Source organism: Fukomys damarensis, unplaced genomic scaffold (genome assembly GCF_012274545.1).
Source record: "Fukomys damarensis isolate Sample0158 unplaced genomic scaffold, DMR_v1.0_HiC HiC_scaffold_39, whole genome shotgun sequence".
Taxonomy (NCBI): Eukaryota; Metazoa; Chordata; class Mammalia; order Rodentia; family Bathyergidae; genus Fukomys; species Fukomys damarensis.
The window spans coordinates 124,282,864-124,299,716 of NW_022900951.1; the positions used below are offsets into that span (position 1 = coordinate 124,282,864).

The 16,853-nt window shown below is 38.3% G+C and overlaps 1 long non-coding RNA gene across 1 annotated transcript in view; it reads left to right on the top strand.

Moving 5' to 3' along the window:
* Positions 1-14,950: 14,950 nt before the first annotated feature.
* The window catches only part of LOC104872740, a 69,575-nt gene continuing 67,672 nt past the window's right edge, over positions 14,951-16,853 (top strand). Inside the window, exon 1 of the long non-coding RNA XR_783273.2 lies at positions 14,951-15,026. This is a non-coding gene — a long non-coding RNA (uncharacterized LOC104872740). The remainder of the gene's footprint in view (positions 15,027-16,853) is intronic.

Genomic DNA, 16,853 nt, shown 5'->3' on the forward strand with positions numbered 1-16,853 from the left:
AAAATATGCTAGCCCAAGATTAAATTATCACAAAAGTTTAAATGATATGAGTTTCATTATATTTTTCTGTATTTATCTTATTACCAATCACTGGTATAACACTCATTTGCTAAATAAAGCCAAATTTCCTTATTAACTCAATCCACACAGATATTATTTCTCTAAACAAAAAGATCTTTATTCATGCCATTGATGAGGAATTATCTTTATGCTTGTGGGATGACTTTCTGGCTCATTTAAAAACATCACTAAAACAATTACCTCAAATAACAGTAATTTCATACCTAGAAAATATTCTTCTAGGAAAAAGTTGCTATAAACCATATTGAGGTTACCAATTTTGTAAAACCAAGATATAAGAAAATACATTCAGTCTTAATTGTGGGTAGAACCCAATTTCATATTTCTGATAATTCAACCAGCCCTTCAAGATCTTTGAAAGGCCCCCAGTCATATTTTGATTATCTTTTTTTTTCATTGCCCTGTAGCTATGACAAGGGGTGGTCGATAGAATCTTCTAGTTGATATTTTGGAAAAGTAAAAATATTGAAATACTCTTATGTCCTCCACCTTACTCTTCATCTGTGGGCCTCATCAATGTGAACTGGTGGTCGAAGAGAGAGGGAGTATTCTGATTATGGTGGCCTTGATTTGGGGTCCTGGGATGATGGAAAAGGGAAGGACAAAAATAGGGTAGAATTTTCAAAGACAAGTTCAGAAATATGGCAGTTGGGAAGGTGGGAGAAAGAGTAATAATCAATGAATGAACCATTTAGAGAAGCTTAGGAGTATTAGGTCTTGGCAAAAATTACAGGGCTAGTGATAACAGATATAAGGACGAATGGGGGCATAGGCCAAGTCTAAGCCAGCCAAACCCTACTTGGGCCATGATGTCCAGCCTCTTGGGGATTCTCAGTGTCTCTCAATACAGCACATTGTTAAGCTTTGACCTGAATCACAGAGAGGCTGAGCAGCTCAATAAACAGTCTGTTCCATACAGCCTGGGGGTGTTTGTTCACTTAACAACCACATAGATCTCTCATTATAAAAGCAAAGTACTTCATACAACTCACTGCCACAACTCACACTTTCTAGCAACCTGGCTTTTGCGGGTGATACAATATGTTGAAAAGAGCCCTGCCTTGAGGTGGGGGAGCAGGAAGGAGGTTTTGGGTTTAGTTAGTATTCTACCATTAATTGGTCATGAAAACTTAGGGCCTAGTTTCCCCATATGTAAGATCATGATTGAGGCACAAATGTATAGCACATATATCAGTTTTGAGTTCTAAAGCATAGAAATTTGTGGCACATGGCTTTTTTTTAACCTGAGAAAAATGAATACATTCTAGACAATATATTTGAGCTGAACCTAGGAAAACTTCCAGAGTTAAAATCAACTATATATAGTCAGATCCTTTTGCTAACTTGTTTGTCAGAGTGGAGGGTGTTGAAGATATTCAACATTTTAGCATTTGTGGAAAGGACAGGAAACAAACTAACAGTGAACACTTGGGTTCCTCAGCCTCTACAGATGCAACAGCTGACTTACTGGTATTAGACTAGAAGTCCAACATGTTCCAGGGACTCTGATGGCATTGGAAGACTCTTAGTGATGCACACACAACCACTAAACTGGAGACCCTTCATCTTCTGCCAGCATCACATATGGCTCATTTGATGGGGGCTGTGGTATGATTAACTACCCCTTCTGAACTACCCATCCTGTTGACCCTGCCAGCATGGGACAAAAGACATAGGGGCTGCCAGTGGTCTTCAGAATGTTCATTTAAAAATAGCCCTTAATCATAAAAAATAAATTTAATTATAGTTTGCCACAGGTAGGCCACACATTTCTGAATAGTTTAATGAACAAGGGAATAAGCAAGGAGTTGGTAAGTGCTAGTGGTTTCATTTACATGCTGTCCCACACCCAAATTGTAATACTGAAACACCATGATTTTCAGCCAAATTACAAGTACAACAAATTAACACAATTTGTTAATTTCCTTTTGAATTGCACTACAAACAGGAGTATTTTTGTCTTTTGGCTTTTTTGACATAGAGGCTTCATCTTAAAAGCAGAAAGACTTTAATATGGCTAATTCTATGTCTATAACAAGTAAAGCTTGGTTTCATTTTCCTTACCCAGCCAGCTAAGATTTTTATACATTAATTATTCAACTGATGCATCTTAAACATCCTAGTTAAAATACATGCTGCTGGCCAGGAATTGTTCTACCCCCAGCACAATTTTGTGTGCCTGTGAGGAATAAATACTTAGAACTGTAAATGGGTAAACTCAGTCTTTCCATGTATTGAGATCAAAAGAACTCATGGTGATCATACAAAGGATAGGGGACTAATTATTACTAAGATTCAGGTAAGCAATTTCTTAGGCGTTTTAGCTGTCATGCTGTGGAATAATTGTGAACCCACCAGGACAGAATTGCAAAACACAACCTACTTATCCTTTCCCCGGCGGCTATATAGGTTTTTTTTCTATCCTGTTGTTTGTGCCAACTCTCTATTTAATCATTAAAATAAATGTTATTTTAAGTATTACTTCCTCAATAACAGTGTTTGACTGAAACCCTATAGAATGGTGACTTTGCCCAGAGTGAGGCTTCAATATGCTACCATTATTTGAGGCAATGAGAGTTATTAGTAATCGAGTGCAGAGCTCTGTAGCAATTTTATTCAAAGTTTTGCTTAAGTTAATATCACATTTGACTAATGTAACCATCTGTATCCAGCCGCATCAGTGACAACATAAAATTGTTAAACACCATTTCAAAGGCACCAAGTGCTTTGGCTTTGGTATAATTTTATGATCATGCCTAATTGTAGTATTTTATTACTATCATTTAAATATCAGTAACCACAGCAGCAAATATTCTAGGCTTATCACAGAAACCAAGGTGGCAGGTCTCCTAGCTTCCTGAAGAAATTCTTCCTGCTGCTGGGGCTTCATGTGGTGTATTGCCCTGCTCAGGAATGCCCTTCAAACCTGGGTTCAAAAGTCTTTCCAGAGAGCTTTTCCTTTCTTCCTGTAATATTCTTGTAATGCACCTGTTTGTTTTCTTCACAATATTTATCTTAACTAAATATCATACTTATACCTTTTGTTCTTGTTAATTATCTTTCCTGGTAGACTATAAGTTATGCAAGGGCAGAGACCATGTCTATTTTTTATTAATTACTTTCAATTTTATTTTAATTATAAATTGGCAAGTTCTAATTGTATTTATTCATGGGACACAAAGTTATGAATTATGAATACATTAGTGAATAATTAAATGAATTAACATATCATAACTTGAAATATTCACCTGTGCATCCTGTTGCCTAACAAACTAAGTAGGGACTCTAAATATTTTGACAAGGGCTGAGGGATTCTAACTACTTTAGAGAATAAATGAAGCAATGTGGTAGAATTACAAGGAGGCAGGTTTAGTATATGCTGAAGACTTCCAAATTAATCTCATGGTTGTATTTGACCCTGAGTTAGCCTGTGTGACTTTACACCATATAAAGAAATTCTTGCTGGATATTTCTTCCTGATAACTCATAGATACCTCACAGTCAGGATTTCGACTTGTAGTCTTTTTTTAAAATTCATTAATTTTATTGGTACATTTTAGGTATACAATATGCTGACATATTCATTATTGGGAATTTGTACCCTTACATAATCTAGCTTGGTTCTTATTTGTTTCCCCATTCCCCTGCCCTCCCTTCAACCCGTCTACCCTCCCTATTTACAAAAACTTTGTTTCAGTTTTTTTTCCTTTTCTCATTTATTCCTTTCCCTTCTTTCCTTTCCCCTACCCCTTCTACTTCCCCTTTGTACCTTTTCTTCCTATTTCACATTATCTGTTATACATTTTGATCCTTATTTACACTTTCAGTTTCTCACACCGGAAACTATTCGGTAATGAAGCAATGTGGTAGAATTACAAGGAGGCAGGTTTAGTATATGCTGAAGACTTCCAAATTAATCTCATGGTTGTATTTGACCCTGAGTTAGCCTGTGTGACTTTACACCATATAAAGAAATTCTTGCTGGATATTTCTTCCTGATAACTCATAGATACCTCACAGTCAGGATTTCGACTTGTAGTCTTTTTTTAAAATTCATTAATTTTATTGGTACATTTTAGGTATACAATATGCTGACATATTCATTATTGGGAATTTGTACCCTTACATAATCTAGCTTGGTTCTTATTTGTTTCCCCATTCCCCTGCCCTCCCTTCAACCCGTCTACCCTCCCTATTTACAAAAACTTTGTTTCAGTTTTTTTTCCTTTTCTCATTTATTCCTTTCCCTTCTTTCCTTTCCCCTACCCCTTCTACTTCCCCTTTGTACCTTTTCTTCCTATTTCACATTATCTGTTATACATTTTGATCCTTATTTACACTTTCAGTTTCTCACACCGGAGAAACTATTCGGTATTTACACGTGTGTCCTATTTATTTCACTGAAGAGTATGGCCTCAATGTGCATTCATTTTGCTATAAATGTTTCTAGTTTCTCATTCTTTATCACTGCGTGATGCTCCATTTTATTTTAAAAAAAAACAAATTTTCTTTATCCAATCTCCAGTTGATGGGCAGTTGAGCTGTTTCTAAGTTTTAGCTATTATAAACTGTGTTGCTATAAACATGGGTGCACATATATCACTGTGGTATGATTCTTCTAATTCTTTTGGGAAGACACCCAGCAGGGGAATACCTGGGTCAAATGGGACCTCTAGTCCTAGTTCTTTGAGGTATCTGCATACTATTTTCCATGGTAGTTACAGCAGTCTACACTCCCACCAACTGTAGAGAAGGGTTCCTTTTTCCCCACAGCTCCACCAGCATTGGTTATTGGTTGATTTCATGATAGCATCCATTCTCCCTTTCAAATCTCTTTTTCCTCCTCAGAGGCATCTCTTGGAAAATGGCACCATCGTGCTTGCCATCACCCAAGTAAGAGACTCAGTATTCATTTTCCCTCTCCTCGCTCTGAACTCGAGAATACAGTCCTGTCAGAGCATCCTCCTGAGTGTCTCTTGGATTTGTCTTTTCCTTTCTGCCTCCATCGACTGATCCTTTCCTCAGGTACCCATCTTCTATTATGTAGGCTACTGTGTGCTTCCTCCTCTAACCTACCTCCCTGATCTCTCAAGCCCTGAAGACCACTTCCCTCCTCTGAAACAGGGAAATTCTTCTTTTCCTAGATTCAGAAGTTAGTAAAGGCTAACATTTTGCAGAAGTAGCTGGAACCTTACTGAGTAAGAGATATTCAAAGGTTGCAGACATACGATTTCTTCAAGATTAATTTCCGTTTTGTTTTCCTGCTATGAATCCAACAGAAAAAGTTATTAAAATGCTTTGAGCTTCTGAATGAAAGCACAAAACCATGCCAGCAGGAACAACATAAAGGTTTCCTTTCTTTATTTTCCTCTAGCATCTATCTGTGATGGATGATGTGACCATGAATCTTTACTTAAATATGGAATCCTAAAATATCATAAAATTCCAGAGCAACATAGCTGGACAAAGGCTGTCTGGATCTGTGTCTGAAGCTGAGAGAGGGGAGGGCTTTATTTAACAACACAGGGTGAGTTAGTTGCAGAATCAGGACTCTGTTCTCTATATTCATTAAATGATCATGAGGCTTCATTTGGATATATTATTAAAACATTTGGAAGCTCTGTGAACCACTCCCCAAACTACTATGGCACAACTTCTTCTTTCATTTAATTTTTTTTTTTTTTGCTTCTCTTGTGTCTGAGTTGTAATCTGTGAGAAAGTCTGATGTTAATAAAGCAATACTGGCTTCAGTGGTAAATTTCCAACAAGGTATCTGGAAACATCAAGGGTGTCCCAGAACTGCCTTGGGGACCTCTTGTATGTATTAATCACTGGGATTCCAAGTAAATGGGTCCCTGAGTTGTCATGTCTCATTTTAACTAGATGACTTAACTTGTTTTTATCTACACTACAATTGGATTCAAGTCAATGATTTCGCATTGTAAAAGTTTTGAGAATAAAGGATGAAAAATCAACATTAAAAATTAATAGCTTTTTATATACCAGTAATGACTAGCTGAAAAATTCCATTCATGATATCATAAAAAATTAAATACTGAGGGATTAACTTAACCAAAGAGGTGAATGACCACTATAGTGAGAATTATAGAACGCTGGAGAAACAAATTGAAGAAGACACTAGAAGATGGAAAGACCTCCCATGATCATGGATCGGCAGAACTAATATTGTTGAAATGACTATATTACCAGTAGTAATCTACAGATTCAATGCAGGCTCCATCAAAATTTCAATCACGTTCTTCACCAAAGTAGAGAAAACAATACTAAAATTCAAATAAAAATATAAACAACCCAGAATAGCCAAAGCAATCCTAAGCAAAAAGAGCAAGGCTAGAGGCAGAACAATACCTGATCTCAAATTATACTACAAATCCATGGTAACAAAGGAGCACAGTGCTAGCACAAAAATAGACATGTACACCAGTGGAATAGAGGACACAGAAATAATCCCATGCACCTACACTCTGATTCTTGATAAAGGAGTCAAAAGAACATACACCAGGGAAAAGACAGCCTCTTGAACAAATGGTGCTGGGGGAAAATAGGTATCAACTTGTAGAAGGTTGAAACTAGATCAATATCTCTCACCCAATACAAAAATCAATTCAGAATGGATAAAAGACCTAGGTATAAGACCTGAAACTTCGCAACTGCTGGAAAGTAACATCGGTGAAACACTTAAAGTCAGAGGCACTGGCAGACTGAATAGGACATCAACAGCACATGAAATAAGAGCAAGAATCATATGGGAGTACATCAAATTAAAAATTTCTCTACAGCAAGAGAATCAACTAACAGTGAAGATACAGCTTAGAGAATGTGAGAAAAATTTTTGCCAGCTACTTTTCCAACAGAAGATTAATATCTAGAATATATGGAGAAGTAAATGAACTTAACACCCCAAAGTCAAATAGACCAATAAATAAATTGGCAAGTAAACAGAAACTTTTCAAAAGAAGAAGTTAGAATAGCCCATAAGTATATAAAAATGTTCAATATCTTTGGCCATTAGGGAAATACAAATCAAAACTATATTGAGAACAGTCTCACCCTTGTCAGAATGGCTATCATCAAGAATACAAAAAACTGCCAGGTGTAGTAGCTCATGCCTATAATCCCAGCATTTGGGAGGCTGAGCCAGGAGGATTTCTGGGAGATTGACACTATCCTGTGCTATATATAATGAGTTCAAGGCTGGACTAAATGACATAGTAAGACCCTATCTAAAAAACAAAACAAACAAAAATCAGCAACAACAAATTGCTGGTGAGAATGCAGGGTGGAAAAGAAAAATTTCTACACTGCCGGAAGGAATGTAAATTAGTACATCCACTATGAAAATCAGTATGGAGGTTCATCAGAAATCTAAAAATAGAGCTACCATATGGCCCAGTTAAATCACTCCTTGGTATCTACCAGAAGAAATTAAAGTCAGCATTCTATAGCGATACATGGTGAATGGATAAAGAAATTGTGTCATATACATATAGTGGAGTATTATTTGTCCATAAATAAGATATAAATAATGTCATTTACAAGAAAATGGATATTAGAGATCATCAGGTTAAGCAAACTAAGACTCAGGAAGACAAGTACTGCATGTTTTTCCTAAAACGTGGAATCTAAGAAAGATGACATGAAAATAGAAGAGATATTATTATTGTGCAAGAGGAAAAGAATAAGAGGAGGGAGAGCGTGTTATAAGAGAGGGTAACGAGTGGATGGATACAATCAAAAGATGTGCATCTATAAAAATAATATATTGAAACCCAATAATTTGTAAAATGAATAGGCACTAATAAGACATTTTAAAAATACATAAAAATAAAAACACAAAACAAAGATGAAAGAAAAATGTCTTGAGGACTACTGTGCCTCAGGAATACATTTAATGATTGTTCTCCAATATGAATATTCCAATTAAACGCTGTTTCTGTGATGTTTTGTATTTATTTTATTTTTATCCTCCTCTTTACAATGATAGAAAGACACCAAAAAATGCAGGACCACTCCTCTAGGTTTAGTAATTGCCATCTAGATTGTCATAATCAGCTAGGGGACTAGTAGTGCCTACAGCTGGAATTTTAGGGGCTTTTGGTTATGTGTTAGCATGGTAGATCGGGTCCACATAAAGGGTCTCACCCTCACTCTCAGGCTGGGAAGTACAAAATATGTTTTGATGGAGGTTGTATTGTCATTGGGAATCTATGTTGACTTTCCAGCCTATTTGGATTCTAAATCTTCAGTCTTTGAAGATGACTGTTGCTAAGGAAAGCAGTGTACATGATTTCTGAGGGCCAGACATTGCATCAGGCTAGTAAAGCAATGCCCAAAGAAAAGAGGCAGTTGATACTCCAAACTGATATACATCATTGTAAAGGGCTCCAAGGGAAAGTCTTTCAGTTTCTGGCATGGAGGGTGACAATGGGAAAGAGGTAGGGATTTTGATTTGGGGACAAATTGGATCCCCCACTTGACTGTTAGCCTTTGTTGTCCAGAGATATTTGGCATACTTTAGACACTTCTCCTTGACATGATGAAAAGAAAGACCACCCCTAACTTTGGTGGCCTTGGAGCAGACCAGCAAAATACAAACTCACTGCAAAGCACCCTCTATTCCCTATCCTCAACCTTGTAGCTCTGTCCCTTAGCCTAAGGGCCATCCTCATCTGCCTGTACCAACGTTGCATCTTGCTCCTCAAAGTGTAGACCCCAGAGCATCAGCATTACCTGAAGGTTTGTTAGAACTGCAGATTCTCAGGCCTCACACTGGGCCTGCTGAAATAGGATTCAGAGTCTAATTAGGGCCCATTAAATTGTGAGAAACCCTGCCTTAGCCCACATGTTTGAGCTTCATTGCCACGGACTAGAGAGACAATATCTACCCCTAGGCCACTCCTCCAGATCCCCCTAGACCTGGTTTTACATTTAAGTTTTCTTCTCCTTGGCTTTGTAGCTTTCAGGTCTCAGCAACACACAAGGCTCTGTGAAAATCCATCTCTGCCCCATCCTACCTGACACTTTCCAGCCCTTGCATGTAGATATAATGCTGTTATTCCTCATTTTTTATTTCCACAGACCAAGGGGAGATGTAGGATTTTATATTGGGAAACATTTCTGAAGAGACAAATAATTGCCTCTGGAAAGAGCCTTCTTTTCTCTTCCAAAAATTCATATTTGCTTGTTGAAATTGATGTGACTTTATTTTTTTGGCTAGAACTCTGCAGTATTCCACTGAGCAATAATTATTCCTTTGGTGTTGATGGAGTTTATGAGAGCAGGGAACTAAATCTAAGAGAGTAAATCCATCTGGTACATTTGTTGAGGCTCTCTCTGAGGCCACTAACATCGAAACTTTAGTGCTAGATTTTTATCTGCTGGTATCATTTTGATATTGATATAATGTGAGCTAGTGCACTAGGTCACTGAACCAGAGACTGAATTCCATTCCCTTACATGGCACTGGATGCCCCATGCAGTAGATTGATGACTTTCTTGGCAGAGCACAATGGTAAGATGGACTCTGCATTCCAGTCCTGTCACCTAATTGTCAGGGCCCGAATGATCAAATATAGATAGTTAAAAATCAGCATCTGGAAAACTCAGTACCTCCCAGTACCCAAAATATAGAGTACTAAGTTGGAAGGACAGTAGATGTCCTCCACCCTCTTCTGGTAGGTGACTAATTCTAGATTGGTCTGAAACTTCAGGTATGAAATGTCCATGATAAGAGCCATCAAGGGCGACTCACTAATTTCAAGCTTTCCTTGCATTCTGGTGAAGCTAGGACTTGCTCCAGGATACTTCTGAAAGCTATCCTGCTTGGCTGGGGTTCTGGCATCAAGTCTAACTTTTTCTGGGCCTTTCCCTAGGGGACTAGACTCTATTGTTCTATGTAGCTCCCAGCTAGGGTCCAGTCTAAGCAAAACATTTTATATACATGGTCCTGCCACCTGACTAATGATTAGCATCACCACTGCCCCAGGTCTTTCCTAAGAAGCTTGCAATTTGAAGTAGCCATCTTGCATTTGTCAAGGTTGTTTGGTTTTTGTGACTTGGATGACCAGTCAACCCCTTTAGGGACAAACTGTGCTCATTCTTCTTGTCTCAGGAACTCTCACTATCGCTATACAAGTTTTGTGGCAAAGCATAAGAAATAGCTTACTTTATCCCATAGGCTAATTCCACATTCACAGGAAGCTGAGATATCTTAATGTTCACTTGAGGTTGAACTCAAAGTTCCTGCCTTTCCTTTCCAAGAAGTATTAACCAGAGAGGCCACAAGGGGATTTGCCAGTCTCCTGTGAAATAAAATGCTATGAGATACCAAACAGCTAGCTGTTCAGATTTGTTAGCAAAATCTGACTGCTTTTAGCTTTTTGACATTTTTTCTTTTTCCTTTATAGTCCAGTGTGAAAGAGACTCTCCAGGGCAAGTTGTCACTGGAAGGAATTCAGAGCTGCCATGTGTCATCTCTACATAGCCGAGGAGAAGCCACAAAAGGATTACGACTATTTCCCAAAAAAGCTATTAGGAGGGTTATTGATTATTTTCCAAATAACTTCTACCTTCATCACAGGATATTGTGATCACTAAAGAGGCACTGTCAAGTATCTTGTAAAAAACTTATTTTCTTAATATTCACTAGCTAGGTCTCCTTTTAGAGTTCCCAAGTGATTTTTCTTTCTTTACCCATAGCGCTTATCTTTGCCCTTCTGGCAAAATGGACGTGAATTGCTACTGTTTCTGTCAGGTGGCAGCTGGGTTTACTTAAAGGTATTTGGCTAGGTCAGACAAGTCCAATTACACATATCATTGTTGAATGCTGTCAACCTGTTGTCCCTGCCTCCTACACTTCTTTTTCTACTCTTACCTCTTACTGTTTTCTATATGTGATTGGAGATGTCTTTTTTTTTTCTTTCTGAACTCCAGGCTTTTAGGTACACGTCAGCAGGCTTTTTGGTGACATTTAAAGTACAGAGGCATTTGATCTACATGGTATCTAGCTGTCCATTATATGTGAGTTTCCCACAGCATTACTAACATTAAACATTATAATGACACTTATTATGATTAAGCCTTGAAACCACTCACTGGGGTGTAGGAATATTGTAGCATTAATGCATTAAAGACATATAATGTTGACTCTGGACCATCTCTTGATGGAGTTTCTCCCCTTTTGTGTTGATGGTTGAAGGTACAATTTGTTTCCTGTTATTCTGTATTTATTCCAATACCGTGAGCATCACTAAAATACTAGTTAAGAACAGTTGACTGTCTTCTACTACATTTCTGATTTCTCAATATTCAGTTGAGAAACAGAATTGTATCTGGAGAAGAGCCATTTTCTCCAGGTTCTGAACACATGGAGGGCCCAGAACCATATACTGCACTTATTTTAAAGTTGGAAAACTTCTATGGGCTTCTCAAGCCTTCTAGCCACTCTACGAAGTGAGGTTTTCCTCTTTATTTTAAAATACGCGATCTAAGGTCATATCTCTTTTTTGTTTGGGTTTTTGTTGTTCTTTAGCTCATAGAGGTGAATGGATATGTAAACTTTGACATTGAGCAATTACCCATCCTGTTCAGTGGTACGCTTCAGTCAGTACATTTGTTACTTTGCAATTCAGAAGCTGATCTGTCTTGCCATTTAAGATTTATTTAGTATATGTGTATGGAGGATCTCCTATGACCTAGGTGTTGTGCTGAACACTGGGGATATACAGGTAATAAAGACACAGTCCCGTTGTCATGGAGCAAAGATGTAAATAAAATAGTTATCTGTCTAGCTACATGAGGTCAAAATTGTATAGAAGTCTCCTGCTTCATACTAAAACTTTCTGTCTCAGGTTCTTCATCTTGGGATGAGGGTATGTGGTAGACACTCTTAGTTACTATCTAAAAGCTGTTTCCTTCTTTACTAAAAGAGTACTGATTTCCATTAGGCATGGAGCTAAAATTTAGTTAGAAGTTTTGATACTTGAAGCTTGTGCTAGACATTAGTAATGTTTACTAATCCATCCTTTGCTCCTGAAAACATGAAAGACTAACTTCCAAGCTCCTAGTAGTCAGTAGAATCACGTGCTTGGGTCTGCCCAAAGAGATGTGAAGGCAAATGGCTTGCGTGACTTCTGGGCTGAAACAGAGAAGAGCAAATGTTTGAGTTCATGTGTGAGCTCTGCCAAGGTAACTAGCAACAATCTCTGTAGCAGTGCTTTTATCAGTTTGGGTCCCTAAGTGACAATATGGAGCAAAGATCTTCATCATTTTGCAATGAACACAGAACAGGGGTGAAAAGTGGACTATTATGGTGAGCCAGTGGAATTGTGAGGTTAACTTGTCAGCTAATGTACAGCTAAAACCATCCCCACGGGTATAGGACATTATATTTCTTGCAGGATTGTACAGATCAGACTTCCTGTTTTTTTTTTCATTTGTAGCTATGTTATTTGTGAATTTGTATGACCTAGTCAAGTTACTTAAACTTCCTGTCCTTTGGTTTTCTTGTCTGTAGCAGGGGGTTAATAACACCTCCTCCCTCATGAGGTTAGAGTGTATTGAAGAAAGTAATACACAGGAAGCACTTAGAATAGGGCCTTGCAGATGACAAGTGCTATGCAGCATTTGTTGTCAGGGAGAGTGACCAATATGGGGTCTGGCTCTCATATTCTATTACCTTTGTTGGTGCAGTAAGAGTTAGAATGATCCATATGATGTCTTCACACTTAGTGAGCACTTAATACAAGGTCACTATTATTTAGTGATTGTGCTTTTGTACTTAATTCTGGATACACATGCTCTGTCTGTGGGCTCTCTTAAAATGAGATATGTGTCATCTTCCAAGATATCCTTTCCAACCTGGGAGGTAGTTAAGTGTATGGATTTCCAAGGATATGTCTGAATACAAAGTAAAGACACTACAGTATTAGCAAAACTTTAATTAATCAGGGAAAGCACTAACAGAAGTGGTGCTATCCATAAATGTGAGGGCAAAGCAACCCCCAGAGAAGCTGTATACGAATTAGCCTTGAATAATGAAGATTTGATTGTATTTACTCTTTAGAGATCTTAAATACTATCTTCCATGCTCTTCATTTCAGATGAGGAAACTTAAGCCCAGACAAGGAAAAGGGCTGGTTTAGGATAACACAGTCAGTTAAAAGCATAAACTGAACTAAAGTTTAGGGTTCTTGACTCAACATTCACTGCTTCTTTATTTATGTTTGCATTTGTAAAACTATCCCGCACTGCCTTCCAGTAAAAAATAAGAAAGTCATTAGTTTCTTGTTTCAAAACTCAAAAGCTTAGCAGAAACTCAAAGAGTCAAAAAGGTATGGTTTGGAAGGAACCAGGGAATCCAGATAAGCAGCAGCATAAGGTAGCGAAAGCCAGGTACGAGCTTTTAACATTTGTGCCATTTGGAAACCAATACAGAGCTACTGAAACCTTGGACTTCAGAAAGTTAAAGTAAGACTGCTTTTGTGCTCTGCCCTTTGCACAGATCATCCATTTTGTCAGTGCTGGTTAGCTCATATCTTTGAATCCATCAAAATGCTTTGATTTTCCTTTGTCTATTCATTGGCTACAAGAGTATCCTGTCCATTACAGATTTTGGATGGGCTCCCCAGAATCACCATCAACTTTGCTTCTTAGCCAAATAGAGGAAGGCAGAAATGAAAGAGGCCTGCCAGTGTGTTTTGTGTGAGTTTCCTTGGACACAAACACAGAAGCAGGGTTTCTGTGGAGCAGCTGATCTCTCCATTTTGAATTTTGCTGAGGCATGTACTTGCACTCATTGAGGAAGTCTGGGTTTTCTCTGTCTTGGGAAATTACTGATAACATCAAAGTCAGAAGGAGGTGGATAAAATGGAAAAGAATATTCATAAGAGTCGTGCTAAAATTCACATTTCCAACCCCATCCAATTCTTCCCCATCTCTCCTTACAGCTGCTACTTGCTTCTCAGGAAACAGAAAACAATAGGCTACTGATTGAATTTAGGTCTAAACACCAGGCAGTTAAAGGTAAAGGAAGTAAAACATAGTTACATTTAGAATCCAGGTCATATAACTGTGTTTCCATTAGGCAGCGTAGTCTGTGTACCTAATGCTTTACATGATGGCTCTGGCTCTGAAGTAGAATGTAAAAGCTCATTCATTTTGGTAACTATTCTCTTGTTCACAGTTTCTAGTGAGCCTCGTTGGACTTGATGTCTTCTGAGAAAGTGCAAAGGTTTTGAAGTGAAGAGAAGGAAAAGCGTATTAACTCTAATTGATTAATTAATTCTAATTCTTTGGACGAAGGTATAGCCATTGGAAAGCTGGCGTTTATGCTAGGGAGAAGAGCATAAAAATTTTCTTGTTCCATTTATATTTCCTCCAGAATGTAACATTTCTACTCTGGTGAGCTTCCCAGAGTAGGCACCATATTATTTAGAAAATTTTACTCATTTATCTGAAATTGTCTCACATAAAACAGTTGCCACTTGTATATATCTTTTTGTTTTTATAATAGCCCCTTTTCTGTCTTTCTCTAGCATTCATTCCTCAGTTAGCAAATTTGTACTGAAAATCAACTACAGGCCAGACAATACCAGTAGCACCATTGATAATGTGGCAACTAAGGCAGTGTTCCTCTTATTCATTGCTCTGGAGTAAACCAGCCTCAAGACTTAAGTGGGTAATGCAACAACCATTTTACTGTATCCCGTAATTCAGGAATTCAGGCAGAGCTCAGTTGGGTGGTTCTTTTGATCAACACAGATCCCTCAGCAGTATTCTGCTGGCTCTTGGCTGGCCTAGAGGACCTGCCACAACTTCACTCATAGATCTTGTGCCTTGGCAGGGATGGCTGCAAGACTGTCCTCAGCAGTTCCTGTTAACCAGAGCACCCACACACATGGCCTCACCAGCGTGAAAGTCTCAAGGTGATTGAACTTATTTTAAAATATATTTTTAACTGGCAAATTGTAATTGTATGTACCTTATAGAGTACAGTGTGACATTTCACTAATGTGCACAATGTGTAATGATCAGATCAGGGTAATTGACATATCTGTCACTTCAGACATTTATCATTTCTTAATGTGGCATCTTAGGGTTCCAAGAGCTGATATTCTAGTGACCTTTTGTGACCCATTCTCCAAAGTCTCAGAATGGCACTTCTACTGTAGTTTCCTAGTCACACAAGTCACTGAGGGCCAGACCAGATTCAAAAGAGTCAATTAGATTACACCTCTTAATGTAGGAAACACAAAGACTTGGTGAACAGCTTTAACAAATAGCTGCCCTTAAGCAGATCATATGCCTATGGAGCAACAATCAGGTAGGTCAGCAAATCATCCAGAGGACCAGGCTACCTTGAATACATGACTAGAAAGCCTATTAGAAAGTCATAACCTTTTATGACTAAGCAACAGAGGATCTGGGGTTGTTCCCTTGTTCTCGCCTGCTATGCTCCTGTGACACCTCCCACTCTCCTGTTCAGCATTCCACATTACACCACAAAATATTCAGCTTTTCTGGAAAATACACATGCACAGGATACTGCACAGCCTCATGTCTGCACATAGCTGCCTCCATCATTCTGACTGGTAACTATCTGACTGAATCGAGAAATTGCTAAGTAAGTACTAATTATGTGGGCTAGTTCAGTCAGAACTAGCAATTGGTATTGCTGTTCTCTCAGCCAGGACTGTTCTGTTCTTCATCTTACCAGCTTTTACTTATCCTTTTGAATTCAGTGTGAGGATCTTCTTACTGGAAAACTTTTCTTGACTGCCTTCATTTCAATTGGATTTAGATGCTTTCCCCCGAACTCCCTTAGTCCTCTCTTCTCCCAGCTTATCTCCATCATTTCTATACTTTCATATTTTATTGTAATCCTTGCTTTACTTAGCTTTCCAGCTGCCTCCCCAAAGAGATATATTGTTAATCCAACAGATAGTTCTGGAATTGTGATGTCAGCTATATACGAGATCCTCCCCAAGAGAGATACAGATGCTAGGGTGATTCAAACTAATATGTCCAATCCTTATACATTTAGATCTTTCAGCCTGGTGTCAAGGGTAAATATCGAATCACTACAAATTCATTGAGTGTTCCAAAAAATGCCTGACTCTGAGTCACACAGGCAGTGATAGGGACTGTCATCTTCCCCATTGCTGCTACAGTATCTGGCATATAATACCACCTCAACACATGTTTAAATGCATGAGTGAATGTTGGCAGTGCATTCACTGAATGTGTAGATAGTTATGTTAACAGAATATCATTTCTCTTATTGTTAAAGTCTCTCTAAGATTTTACCAGAGTGGGCCATGATACTTTTTATTAAGAAATCAGAGGCAGAGGGAACATTTGGACCCAGTCAAACCTCTTGACTGCCAGTCAGATTATGCTAGCCCCTACTCATCCCTGGATCAGTCTGATGTCTGGCTGAGAGCTGCAAGGTGGTAGCTCTCATTACAAGTTTTGCATTTCTCCCCTGTTAACCTTTGACTTCAGCTATCATGGCCCTGTTTATGGATGAAGCAAAGTTCCCCACTGCCCATTACATCTAATCCTTTGGAATAATTTATGGCAGCACCTAACCAAGGCTGTTGTGAGTTAGACCTGTCCTGGGTATACATACCTTGCTCTCTACCATGTTTTGGTGAACCTTTTTGGTAGCTACATTGATCCTTCCTCGCAGGCTCTCTTTCTAATATTGACTTTTCCTGGTTATGATTTGTAGATCTCAGATTCTTAGAACT